The sequence below is a fragment of the Humulus lupulus genome, chromosome 6 (assembly GCF_963169125.1).
Source record: "Humulus lupulus chromosome 6, drHumLupu1.1, whole genome shotgun sequence".
In the NCBI taxonomy this organism is placed as follows: Eukaryota; Viridiplantae; Streptophyta; class Magnoliopsida; order Rosales; family Cannabaceae; genus Humulus; species Humulus lupulus.
This window is the reverse complement of record NC_084798.1, coordinates 189531645-189546755: the sequence shown is the minus strand read 5'-3', so window position 1 is coordinate 189546755 and position 15111 is coordinate 189531645. Positions and strand designations below refer to the sequence as shown.

At 30.9% G+C, this 15111-nt stretch overlaps 1 long non-coding RNA gene across 1 annotated transcript; it reads left to right on the top strand.

Moving 5' to 3' along the window:
• The first annotated feature begins 309 nt into the window (after window positions 1–309).
• On the top strand, window positions 310–2187 carry LOC133784361 (uncharacterized). The gene is made up of 2 exons (XR_009871301.1): window positions 310–370; window positions 900–2187. It is a non-coding gene; the product is annotated as an uncharacterized LOC133784361 (long non-coding RNA).
• Window positions 2188–15111: the final 12924 nt, after the last annotated feature.

The window sequence follows — 15111 nt, the reverse complement described above, 5'->3', positions numbered from 1 at the left end:
ATATGGCCACTGATTTTGAATGGGACTTGATAATATAATTGTAATTATAAATTTAATATGGAATGCTATTATACATACACATATATAAATATTACATATACTTTGACGTAGATCATATGACTAATTCTGGTTGTGGGCATATAATAAGTATGTACTGAAATGTTGATTTAATGGTTTTATGAAATCTAGTCTCACTTGAGAGAAAATAAATAGAAATGTATACATCATGTTGTTTTGTGTTTTTTTATGTATTTAATAAAAAAATTGTTTATTAATCTAATTATTACTTTGTTCTTTTGTGATGGGCAGTAATGGGGTGGTGGTGGTGGATGGATTTGGTGGTGATGCAGGTGGTGGTGGACGGATGCAGGTTTGTATTTCTAGTCTGTTTTTTTTTTCTTTTAATATCTTCGGATTTGAGAAAAAATAAGAAAATAAATAAATACGAGTAACGTTCATTTCTGGCATTTGTTCTGATTTGTTTATTGAAGAAAGCTATTGATTTTTTGGTATGCCCTGAAACAATAGCTATTAGGTTGTTTATTGGAGTTGTTCTGTTTGGCTTATCTATTTGTGTTCTCTTTTTTTTTTTTATCTTTTACGTAAACCATTTTGGGTATTGTTTTTATAGAAATAGAACGAAGTATATATATATATATATTTATAACTTTACGATGATAAAACAATATTGTATACATATTTCTTCAAGTCTTATGTAGATATGAGTTTATTTCTTACGATCTGTTTTGAATTTTGCTTGCTCTTGCATTTTTCATGGAGATACAAATTCTAATTTTTTCATTTCTTCTTGAAAGTGAAATATTGATATGCCAGTTTTTTCTTTCTTTCTATTTTTATGTGGTAAGAATGGGTCAATTTTTTTTGTTATAAAATAATAGAGAATCATGAATGACATTCCTAAGACTCTAGATGTGCTCAAACCTTGTCCGAGCTTGAATGCACTTCATGTAGAGTTTGGCCAAACTCCAAACTAAGCACACCATAAAGAGTGGACCTCATTGAAATTCTTGTGAAGGTGATCATACTTTTCCTTTAAATAGTGCAAGTTTAGTTTGAAATGTGAGTTCAGAATTCTTTTCATTAGCTTGCATGGTTATGTTTTATAGTTAAAATGTTGTATTGTGATCCATAATTTTCTTTTATACATTTAGAGCTTTAGGAACTCTTTTCTCACACTTATTCAAATTTTCTTATAATCCTGTATTTTTAATTTTTTTTGTATGTCAACTATTGCTAGTAATACCTTCTTTTTCTTAAGCTCTTCTCTAGCTGTAGATTCTAAAGTGATGAATTGTTTTGACTGTCATTTCTAATACACTGAAACATTAATATATTGACATGAATAGATAAGCTGATACACTAATAATATTGTTATGAAAAGTAGAGGAATAGAAATATAGAAGCTATTGTGACAGGACCCAAGTGTGAAAGGTAATATATGGGTTACCTTTTAATTTCTAATCATGCATGTATTTCTTGAACATTTCAAGTTCCTAGTATTTCTTAGAATGAACTGAAAAAGAATAACATGCTAGTTAAAAAAAAATTAGGAATTGAATTTTTTTCTTTCTAATAGTTAAGAAATCAAATATGTATTTATCTTATTTATATGCCAAGTTTTTGGAATTAACTAAATCTTGTGTTCTTTAATTGATAGAATTGTTGTCCTCTTTGATTGATATAGTGGAACCACTTTAGTTTATGCGTTGGGTTTATGAATGCTTGTTTCATTCTTGAGAGTGCAACTTAAGAATGGTTCTTGTTCTTGGGCCTTGTTTTGATTGGCTGCCATTATTATTATTGTACTAGAATTTAGATTGGTTTGTCATATGATGCAATGGTAAGACAACAAGGATTTTAGATATTTTTGTTGTGTTTCACTCTTTACTCATCTTTATTATGTATCATATTGATGTAATTTTATTATGCAGTGTTGCAAAGAGCTCTATAATTGGGAAAGGTATAACAAAAAAAATGTCATGATGCTGCCATAGTTGATTATATGTTTAAAGTGGACAAGAATTGTTCATTCAAAGAAAGAGATTGAGAGAAAGGTTGCTGGTCATTGATTAATTTAGTCAATTGAGTTATATATGCTCTTTTTTATTGTACTAATAAGTAGGAATTTATTCTATTTTATATTGAATCAAGTTATCGTTTATAATACATGTTCAGAAATTTAAATTTCTTTTTAAAAAAAATTGGCGTTTTTTCAGTATTTTCTTTTGAAATTTTAGAAATCTAACATATATAATACATTTTGGACACTCAAAGGGATATATTTTTTTTAATCAAAATAAAAATTGTAGCTGCATCTTTTTTTTAAAAAAAACAATTTACTTTAAGGGCATGCAAAACGAGTCCTAAAATCTTAATTAAAAGACACTCAACAGGATCTTTTAGGACATGCATTGCGAGTCCTAAAAACATTCTTTTAGGACTCACATTGCGTGTCCTAAAAACTTACTTAAAGGCACTCAACGGGATATTTTAGGACTCGCATTGCGAGTCTTAAAAACATTCTTTTAGGACTCGCAACGCGAGTCCTAAAAACTTACTTAAAGGCATTCAACGAGATTCTTTAGGACTCGCAACGCGAGTCTTAAAAAACCTCAGTTTTTAAGGCTCTTGCGAATCCTAAAAAGCTTTTTTTGTAGTAGTGTCAATTCACAGATGATAGAAAAATACCACTTTAAGGAAAAACTCATTGGGGCCTTGATAAAGCATGCAAGTTTGGACCCAATAGTTGAAAATAAAATAATGTGTCTTTACACAATATTTAGAAAAAAAAATTAAGTCCCACTGTCGTAATTGGAAATAAAATTCATAACATAAGTTCTTTTAATCTCGACGCTCATATTGATTGTTTGTTCGTTCATAGGAAACCCCCACGCCATACATACTCAGACATCGGAACTCCCCACATCACAGTACGAGCTAGAGAGAAACCCTATTATTTACCTGAAAATGGGAAAAGTAAGGGGGTGAGCTAAAAGTCCAGTAAGGAAGTACAACAATACAACAATATCAAATGAAACACAAGATGAACATGTATCGAAAATCAGGTCAATACGTAACATCATCATACTCATGCTCCATAATCATAAATGAAAACATAGTCATACATCACATTTATACATCATGACATACTCTTTGTGATCATGACACCTCTGTTGTCCATGTCACATCTTGAGGTAAACAGTATAATATAGGCTGGTAAAACCTCCTCTAAGAGGTAAACAGGATCTCAGGTCCTTGAATAACCTCGACTTGTCCGCTTGAGTTACGTCATATCCTTAGTAACTCATTTGTTGCGTTGCATTCAGAACGCTAGCAACCTTTTTCTTTTCATTCATCATACAAGTACGTGTAATACAATTCACATCAAAACATAGAAATTACATGTTTCATCACATATCAAACATAGAATTTCACTTTTCCAAACCCTTGGCTCATCATGACATATCAAAACATAGAACTTCCATTTCCATATCACTTTATTTCTTGCAACATAACAAGTCATACATTTCATAGCATAAAAGATATTCTACCTAACTTCCTTACCTCAAGTCCGAGCAAAGTAAAGTGTGAAAACCTCACAATGAGCCTATAATCATAATCAAACATTCATCTCTTAAAATCATGTAAGAATACTCATGCCCAACTTACACAACTCACGTGTGCATGGGCCATGCACATGTGGCACAAGTTGCACTACAATTGTAAATATACAATAATTTCACATAAAATCATAAAAGAATAATGCTAATTCTACATATTAATTCTTCATGGCTACAACATAAAAATCACATGTTTGAATAATAGGCGTATTTTTTAATGTAAAAATACATTTGCATGTAACATGCATACGTGGGAGTTTTCTTAAAATTAATCGTTTCAAGTCGATAATCTCTACATGTTATCTCTTTTGCCTATTCTAAAAAAAAAAATCAGAAAGCATAATTTATTTACCACTTAATTATTACTTCATCATTTCTTTTAACCACACATTTGTCATTCAAAAACGTTATTACAAAAATCCAATTTTCTAAAATAATTCAGTAGCCTTTTAGTTTCTTATAAAATAATAATCTTATTTATTAATAAATAACAATTAAAAGATTGTGACAAAATTTGTAGTAATTTATAATGACTAAATGAATCTCTTGATTACTCTTACAAAATAATTTTCACTTATAAAAAATTGCATAATTATAAGTGTGAAAATAATTAAAGTGTGGAAAAATCACATTTTTCATAAATAAAATCTAAGAATTAATTTATTTGAGTATATGTTTTACTTATCTTCTCTAAAAGATATTTTCTCTTAATAAACCAAAATTTCAACAAGCATATTATTTGTTTTAAATCACAAAATTGAATTAAAACCATATTCTTTTCATAAATTAAAAAAAACTACATGTTAATTATTTTGAATAAAAGCTTAATCTTATGTGAAATAAAATGTCTCTTACTTATATAAAATCAAAATATCATTTTGAGGCTTCATTTGTGCATTTTAAAAATAATTTAATATCAACACCGCCAAATAAAATAAAATAAAAACAGCAAACTTATGATTACAAAAGTTGCACCTTTAATCATGTTACACATAACCTAACATGTTTCTACACCCATTTATGCATTTAAATATTACCAATAGCATGCAATAGACAATTTAAATCATCTTAAATCACACTCACAATGCCGAAAACTTCATGGCACAAATCATGAAAATAATACCAATAAACCTATTACAAACCAATAGTTTCAATATTAGTAACAATGGACAACATAGACTCATCATTCAAAGAAATATGCCTATGCCAAAAAGTACATAGCATGTTTCAAATCCTTATTCCTTCCAAACCATAATCAAAACCTAGCATGCTCCTATGATCACCAAGGACAACATGAAATTCAATAGCAAATAAAAAACAACAACAACCCAACATGCAAAAAGGACCCCTAGGCTGAAATACACATAGGGTTCAATAACAAGATTCATCATTTAAACTCATCATGCTTCCTTTAAAAATAATCATCTCTCAAATCCATAAGTGTGATTATTAAGGTTCAAGAGAAATATTGAGAACCCTAAAACAAGTATTCAACATAGCAATCATAAAATCAAAAAAATAAAAGAAAGAGACTCCTCTATACATGCTTGGCCGAACCCCCATCAAACTACAACAAACCACCAAAAATCATAAACCAAGATTCATCACAACAACAACAAAAAAAAAAAAAGCTAAGAAACCATAATCTATGACCATTACCACATCAAACAATTAAGGGAGAATCATTTACCTCTCTTGATTGTTGAATCAAGAATGCCCTAGCAAAGTAAGAACCTTGACACCTGGGGGGGATTTTCGAACCCCAATCAACAAAAGAATGAAAAACACAATCACTTTTAGATTCAAGAAGAAGAAGAGAATAAAAAGAAAAAAGAAACACCATAACTTGAGTACCTACACCTAGGGATTTTGAATCCCTTCCCTTCTCCTTTTTTCTTCTTTCTTTCTCTCCTTCTATTCTCCTTCACGTTTTTTCTCTTCTCCTCCTCTCTCTAGAACTCGGCAGCCTCCACAACAAATGAGTTTCCCAAAGCTCACTTGTTTCTCTTCTTAACCTAGCCAAACCCCATTTGATTCACTTGCCCAAAATTGGCTTCAATCTTTCCCCAATTCCCTTTCCCAAAATCCATGAGATTGACAACTATGTCTTGATTGGATTTGTGACAAAATGGAAACTCCCCTATGCACTCACACTAAACTTGACCTCTCTCTCTCTCTCTCTCTTCCTATGCTCGGCCCAAAGGAGGCTTTCAAACTCCATAACTTCTCATTTACCTACCCAAATAATCATAAGATAACCTTACCATTTTCCTAATGTAATAAAGTCCATTTCTTTTAATTATATTGGCTTTCTATAAATTTTAAATTGGAGAAAATATGACTGTTGAAAAAAAAAAAGGAAAGTTTGCACTACACGCCCCTCTTTACACTACACGCCCCTCCCTTAATTTCCTTTTCTTTTCTTTTTATTTACTTAAATAAAAAAATAATGCATAGGAAAACTATTGCATGCTCACCATGCAACTATGCACATGCACACACTCAATTGCTCAAGTGCATCACTACTTACCATGCACCTTGGTACATACAACCAAAATTCATTTACTTACAATTTAAAATAATTAAAATAAACAATTAACAAAAATATAAATTCACATAATTTCTACCAAAAAATTCAAACAATTAAAATAATTTTCTAACACTTAACAATTAATAATAAAATAAAGCACAAAATTAATTAAACTAAAAAAAAAATTGGTGCGCTGCAATAATGTGGGTCAGCATTATTATAATAATGTTATATTTTGCTGACAACTTGTACGAATTACTTTTGGAAGCCTAGGAATGACCTGCTATCTCCGGTTTTACTTACCGGATGCCTTGGCGCCATAATAATAGTTAGACAATTAAGTAATATCAAATGTTTTGAGTACGGCTAAAAATGTAATCTTATACAATTTTAGGTCAGTGATGGATATATTTATTGTAAACAAATATTAATAACACACAAGTGATATGAGGTTGACTAGTTTCATTTAAAAGGTGTTCTGTAAATAATGTATATTCATACGAAGTGATATTTTGACGTAATGTGTGTATCTGTGGAATAAATATTACTTAGTCACGCATATTTTTTTCCTCCTTCCACCAAACTTGACCTAAAGTGGAGAAAAAAAAAATAAAGGGAAGTAATAATTATGCTCTTAATACTATGTGTGTAATATGCTCCTAATTTAACTTTTCAATAAATCTATAACATTATACCTACTAGTGTTGTAACATTTATCTACATTTATAACTGACAGAATAAAAATAATAATATAATTAATACATATATCAAACTCATATTATATATAACGTAAATTCTTACGAAGCACATTTTTGATGTAATGTTAATTATTATTATTATAAGTAATGTGTATATGTTGAATAAATTTTAAATTAATTATGAGTAATATGTTTTGTGTAGTGATAAAAACGTAATCTGATACAATTGTAGGTCATTGATGAATATATTTATTTTGAAAAATGTTTATAATTCACAAGTTGACTGAGTTAATTTAGACAATGCTTTGTAAATATCGTAGATTCATACCAATGGTATTTATGACGTAATGTTAATTATTATTATTATTATTATTATTATTATTATTATGAGCAATGTGTATCCATGGAATAAATATTAAATTAATTGACGTAGTTTTGAGTATTAATTAATTTGATGTAAAAAACACAAAACTAACCATAGTCAGTTAGAACAAGCTGATGTAGATCTATTGTTTTAATTCAATTGAAGGAGTCTTTAGTCGAATTTGCATGGTATTGGAATTGAAAACTGTCATTGTATGTAAAACGCCCTAATCTAGTGTTTTGTAAAACATTCACATGTTCATAGGTTTATGAGAGAGAAGCCACTTAATATAAAATCCCAATGGGGTCTTGCTAAAAACATGCAAGTTGGGCCCAATAGTTTTAAAAAATATATCAATTTTCATGCAAAGTTCTAAAACAACCAAAAGTTCAAGTCCCACTGATAAGTTTGAAAAACCCCATTAAACATAACATTATTAAAAGATAAATGGCGTTTTAAATGAACGTTTCTCGTCCATAGGATGCCCCCACGCCATACACACCACAACAATAGAACTCCCCACATCACCACGCGTGCCATAGAGAAACATATTTGCTACCTGGAAGAGAAAGTAAGGGGGTGAGCTAAAAGCCCAGTAAGGAAGTACAAACAACAAGCAAGTAAGATACAACAAATCACAAACACTTTCATTCATCTTTATATATCATAGCATCATCGTTAATATGGTGTCAATATCATAAACATAAACATATTCACGTCATCATTAACACCATCATCATACCATAAACATCATAGCATCATCATATCATAAACATCATAGCATCATCATAACAAAACATCATAACATCATCATAAACAAAACATCATAACATCATCGTAAACATTTCCTTGTGAACATGGCCCGCTAACTTGTCCATGTCACCCTTTAAGGTAAACAGGATCTCTGGTCCTTGAATAACCTCGGTGCGCCCGCCCTTTGAGCTACATCCTTATATCCTTAGTAACTCGGGTTATGTCTTCATATCCTTAGCAACCCTTTTTTGATGTGTCATGTTCATCATGCTAACATCCATTCATAGCATACAACAATCATACATTCTAATCACATCATCAAAATAAAGCATTTCATAATTCATAGCGCAAAGCATCATAACACTTTCATACAAACAATCTTACCATTCATAGCATTAACAAGCAAAATTCTATCTAACTTCCTTATCTCAGGACCAAGCTAAGTAAAACAACAACTTCTCAACGAGCCTATACCATAATCAAAATAACATTCCTTAGCTTCACATAGACACTATTTTGCTCATTCATATAACTCATGTATGCATGGGCCATGCACACATGGTGAGAGTTACGCACAACATACAAATATGCATAGTTACACATAAGAACATAAAAGAATAATGCACATTCTACTTATATTGCATGCATGATTTTTCTATAAAAACTACATGGTTGCATAATAGACATAATTTTGGACGTAAAAGTGAATTTGCATGCAAACTGCATACGTGGGAACGTTGCATAAATGTGGCGTTTATAACGATAATTCTACGCGTCTTACTTTTATCGTTTCAAAATAATAACTTGTAACACGCTTTGTTTACTATTATTTATCTTCTTAAAATTATTAGGTTGATTAAATCTCTCAAGACATTATTTTTATACAAATAATTTATTTAACCACTAAAATATATGTAATAAATCCTTTTATTTTTTCCAATTTACAAAGAAATAACAATTGATTGAAATTATTTAAAATACTTATAATTATCATGTTTCCTTAGAAAATATCAATTTAATTTAAATTAATAGAATTACATAATTGATGTGAGGAAAATATAAATTTTAGGTGTTGGAAAAATATTTTGCTTGAATATTTTTAAGAATTAATTTTATTTAACATAAATTCATATGTGATAATCAAATAATTATTTTAAACTTATTAAACTAAACTTTCAGCCACCATTTAATTTATCAAAAATCACAAGTGAATCAAATTCAACATTTTTTCTTAAATCAAAATAAAGAAAAATCATAACTAATAAAATAAATACTCATATTATATTAAAAATACCACTTTTAATATTACCATAATTTAGGGTATTAATTTATTTCAAAATCTAATCAAATTTCTTTATTAAAACACACTTCACACATATATTTTTTTTACAAAAATTCCAGTAATCATATTTATCATTAAAAATCACCATTCCATTTGTTTAAAGACTCATATTTCATCAAAATAAAAATAAAAAACTGAAGGTACTTATTTGTGCAAAAAATATCATTTTAAGTGTGAATTAAAACACTATTTTATTCTCACAAATACCACATATCATTAGAGAGATTTGTTATGCATGGATATCATTATTTCATCAATCTTTTCACCAATTAATCACAAAATCAGCAAGCATAAATCATCATGAATTTTATCTTTTACCTCATGCTTCACAAAATTCTTACAAAGTCATACATGTCTAATTAACACAAATAAATCACAAATCCTAACATGCTCTTATTATACAAATAATTCAAAGAAAAATAACTAACACATATTCAATTACAACCTTACAAAATCTTATTCTATTTCCAATGAGTTCATACATGTAAATAATAATAACAACATGAATTAATAACATAAACACCAATATTCATATATGCCTTTATATTAAACTTAACATGTTCCTATCATTTTTCATGCATACCATAATTTATTGATACATAATCTCATATACACCCTATCATGTTTCTAAAATCACAATTGATTTTAAAACATACAAGGAAAACATTCATGCTTGAACATCACCCCTAGGCCGAAACACCCAATATTCACCACAAAATATCACAAAATTCTCATCTATATTCACACGAAACCTAGCATGCATCTATCATCATACTTTCATATCCTTGCATAAATCAACGGTTTAAAGTGATCATAGCAACATATACATAAAATACAACCTTCATATAAATCTCATCAAACACATAATCTCCCAAACATTCCCATGAGTCTTTTAAACAAACCATATACTTTTCATGAGAAATAAAACCAAAACATAACCACCTCATCACCAACCTATATTGACAAAACTATTAAACACCACAAAACCAACACCAAGGATAGACTCATCAAACCAATATAGCTTAAGAAAAACCATTACCTCTCTTGATTGTTGAATCAAGAATACTCTAGCAAGAGAAACCTTGACACCTATAGAGGATTTTTCGAACACCATACAACCAAAGAAAGAAAACCACAAAATATTCTTAGATTAGACAAGAAGAGAAGACTCTTAGCCAAATATTTAAAACACCAATAGATTAGAACATACCTAGGGTTTTCGAAACCATTTTCTTCTTCTCCTTCTCCTTCTCCTTCTCCTTCTTTCTTTCCTCCTTCTCTCTAGAAAATGGCAGCCCCTTCTTCCCCTTTCTCTCTCTATCTTGCCACTCTCTCTCTCTCTTCCTCTCTCCAACACACGGCTGCCAAGAGCATAATGCTCTCCATTTTTCCTCTCTTCCCTTTTATTCTAAAATGGCCCAAAAATAGTCTAACATACCAAATGGTAAGTTTCCTATTTTCTATTATCTCCCTTTAATTTTATTTATTTGATTTTATTAAAATTGATAGATGATAAGAATATGATCACACCTTACCCAAAATAGCTATTATCCTCAAATTTAATTTATTTTCTTAAAGAAAAATATGGAAAAATCCAATATCATTTCCCACTACACACACACGTCCGACTCATAGTCTCCCCTTCCTTTTTATTTTATTTTTTTATATAAATTAATCAATTAAATATAATATAAGGAAACTATAAAATGTGTAGAAAATTCTACACATGCATCATGCTACCATGCACTTGCACACACTAAATCACTAGGGTGCACCACTATCTACCATGCACCTTAGTGTATTCAACAAAGTCAAATAATCACATTTTAAAAATAAAAATAAATAAATATCATTTAACAAATAATTTCACAAAATTCTACCAACGATTCTAACAATTAAATAAAATAACAAACAATTAAGTAAAACAAATAAAAATTAAATAAAATAAACAAACATTTAAATAAAACAATTCACCACACTTAACACTTGAATAAAATAAAACACCGAAATTTTAATAACTAAAAAAAAAAATTTGGTGCACTACATTGTAGTTTGATTCAGATGAGGCCAGAATGTATGTGTCATCATTTGTTGTAGACAAAGGCCCTGCACAAGTTGTAGAGGGCATTACTGACCTTTCACACATGTACGCCTATTATGATCCTGACCTCCACAAATTGTGCATTTCCTACCGCTCTGTATCCATTCATTTGAATGTTGTGATTTTGATGCTTTTTTAGAATCGATCAAGGTACCCATGCCCTTCATCCTCACCACCACTGGATCTTTTATAATGTTTGGATTTTCTTGATGTGGTCTTGATGTTTTTGATGAAGTTGTCTAGCTACTTTGTCTCTGGTTGTAAGCCTCTTTAAGCATGTTCGTCAACCTTGCCATCTCAGTCTTTGCCATTTGGAATGTGGCATCGTTGTGTGATGCATAAAAGTTCATTAAGTTGGAATAAGAATTAAGTGAGCCAAACATATGGTCAAGTTAAGGATGCATTATTAGAAGAACAGCATAACAAACTAGATTTAAACTTGGATTTTAGTTGTACCTTGCATTTGAATCATCTTTTGACAATCAGTTGATTGTGCAGGGAGTTGTGTTTGGCAATTAATCTTCATGTCCTTTCACCAACGAGCTAAAATTAGGAACTTTGATATAACTCGTATGTCAAGACTTTTCATTGTACACTATATTTGCTTGCATGAAATACCATCAGTCTCAAACAACAAACACGAACACTTGAACTCATTGGTCTCTTTGACATAATGCACTATGTGCCTTATCTCATCGTATTGGAATCTTATGAAAGAAAAAAGATAGTACTCACCACAATCCTCCATGTCAGAAATAGAATATGGATGCTCCTTTTCAATCTATTCTTTTACTATATAATATATATTTCTTGTGAATATTTCAGAGGCCTATTTGTAATATGGTAGCAAATATTTTGTCTTGGAAGGTAGCAAAGGAGAAATGTGGGTGCTTATTGTTGTACCCTAAAAATTAGCATGGATTCAACCACTCAGCTAGGGGTACAGCTAGTAGATAAACTAGTAGAAATATCAATCGAGTAGAACATCTAGCTAATGATGATGTGAGCAGCTCGAGTTAGGACATGGCAATACGGCATGCAACTAATTATCAGATCACCTAACAAGATGATGATCCAGTTCGAGACATGTAGTGGCCAGATCCCCTTTAGGGTGCTCTGAACTTAATCTAAACTAAGGTTCGAATAATCTTTGATCACCAGCTCAATGAAGATGTTCAACTCGTGGAAACTTGGTCATGATGCACAGTGAAGGATTTCGAATGACTTGGAGGCTCTTTATACGTTCATTGATGTCCATGTTGTATTGTACATTTATTGCCTGAGATAATGGGAGTAATTTACATAGGCAATCGTATCCCTATGTAAATTGGAATTATCTTGATTGATTGTTTACCATATTTATGCAATGGTTACCCAAATCTATCCAGGGAATTCCATTATAAATATCAGAGATGATGGACAAGAAAAGGGACCATTTTTTGTAATACAGAAACTCTACAGAAATTGTGAGAGAGTAATAATATTGTCTCGTGGACTAGGTGGATTTTAACCACTGAACCACGTAAATTGTGTGTAAGAAATTGTTCATTGCAATTTACAAATTAGCACTAATATTTTTCTTATTTGATTTCTTAATCTACTGTTGGTGAAAAACCGTGTCAACAATTTGGTGCTTTCGTTGAGAGTTCATTAGTGCTTGATCCTTTACAAGTTTCATTCAACGTTCATCATGGTGGTTACTCAATCAATGCACGATAATGAAATGGAACAGCCTGGTAGGAAAGTGGCGCATCATATAGTCGTTCCCACTGAAAAGGGCCCAGACGTTCAACAACGTCCTGGGAAGCAACAGATGGGCCAAGACGACACTGGGAGTTCAGCGTCATGCCCACCAAATCCTAATCTAGGATATTTAGCAGCCATCGAGATGGAGAATGCTTAATTAAGGAGCCATCTCGCTTGGGCTAACAGACAAATCAAGGAGGTCCTGGCTCGGTTACCCCATCTTGCAACTGATGCTAACATCAGAAAGAGGCAAAGTGGATCCCATAGGTCCCACAGAAATAACTGACCCAATCTTAGTCATTCTGTCAGGACCGCCACTCTAAGCTTTCTACCTTCCGAGTGAAATCAGGTAAGTGCTCAGCCTACTAATCATCACAGGAACCATCACCCACATGTCAGTTGATCGGTCAGAACTGAGACTCCCAGCTCTGTGCCTTCCGCACAGATTCCGAGGAATGTTCACAACAACCTAGTAGGGAAAGTTGGTACAAATTCATGAAGACAAAATGCCTCGGCGAATCCTGATGGACCCAAAACGGGTATGTTTTAAAAATTTATACTCGCAAGCGCACGAATCGTATATGGAATATAGTGTTCGTGTAAGCATTAGATCGAACCCAAATGAGTTGTCTAAAATCAAAAAGAAAACTATTTTAAACCAAAATTAATAAATTCTAACCTAGCTCCAAAGATTGATGAGATTTAATGTCATGAATATAAAATAAAATATTTAAAATAAAGCTATTTAAGAGAATGAAAATAACTCAATAAGGATTTTAAAATAAGTGGTAAAAGGAAAGATTATTAAGATACTAGAATCCACAAAATGTAAGTTTAATAATATTTATTAGTATATTGATTCCCAAGTTTTAGTGATAGTTAAAATAATCAAACTATCATTTTCCAAATAGATTTATAATTTTAAGCACAAATTACTTCTAAAAAGATAGGATTTTTCTTCACTTTTCAAAAAGTATAATTTCAAAGTATTTAATGTGAATCAACCTAATGAAACAACAAAAAATCAAATAACATTATTTATAAAGTAAAACATAATATTTTTGTTCTAAGCATTGGATGTGTACAATTTAATGACACATCTTACACAAAGAATATTATGTTTTTGCACTAATGAAGAACAAAGTGTAAATATGTGCTAACAATAAAAAATACAAGATATTTAAGATGAAAGAAAATATTTGAAGAAGAAAATCCATAAACTTTATTGCACAAAATGGGAAATCAACATACAAAATAAACACTATCTAGTTACATATTATTTCATCATCACCTTAATAATCTTAAAAAGATTAGAAACTCATAACTAGAATAGAAAATACAAACAAAAAAATTACAAACATAACTTAGGAAGATTTGGAGGAAAACCCCCAAATTTTTCCTCTAAAACCTCATAGAAAAAATGACCAAAAAGATGAAGAGAATAGAGAGGTCTTGAAAGTGTAGAACTTGTGGTATGGCAACCTTCTCTCAAAATAAGCACTTTCAAATGGTCTTAAAAATTCCATATTTATAGCCAAAATGAGAGTATTAAAATAATCAATTTAAATTAATTAAATTGATTAAATTAATAATAATTTGACAAATAGGGGTAAAGTATAGGGTGTAATGGTGATGTTTTTGGGTAAAATGTGTAGAAAAGTTTGAAAAGTTTGGGTAAAAATGGTATTTTTGGACAAAGGGGGCAAATGTGCTTTTGTTGGGCTCAAAATATTGGGAAAAGTTGGCTGGTGGTAGCTGGGATTGGGGTTGGGTGCATCAAGAGGAAGCTGCTGGTGAGGTGGAGTGCAGCTAGTTTGGGCCTAGCGTGGAGATGAAGCAGGAGCTGGGCTGGGTAGGCGCAGGCCCATTTGCTGGGAAGGCAGGTTGGTGCTTCGGGTGGCTTGCTGAAGAAGCCCCATGCGGCTGGCTAGAAAGG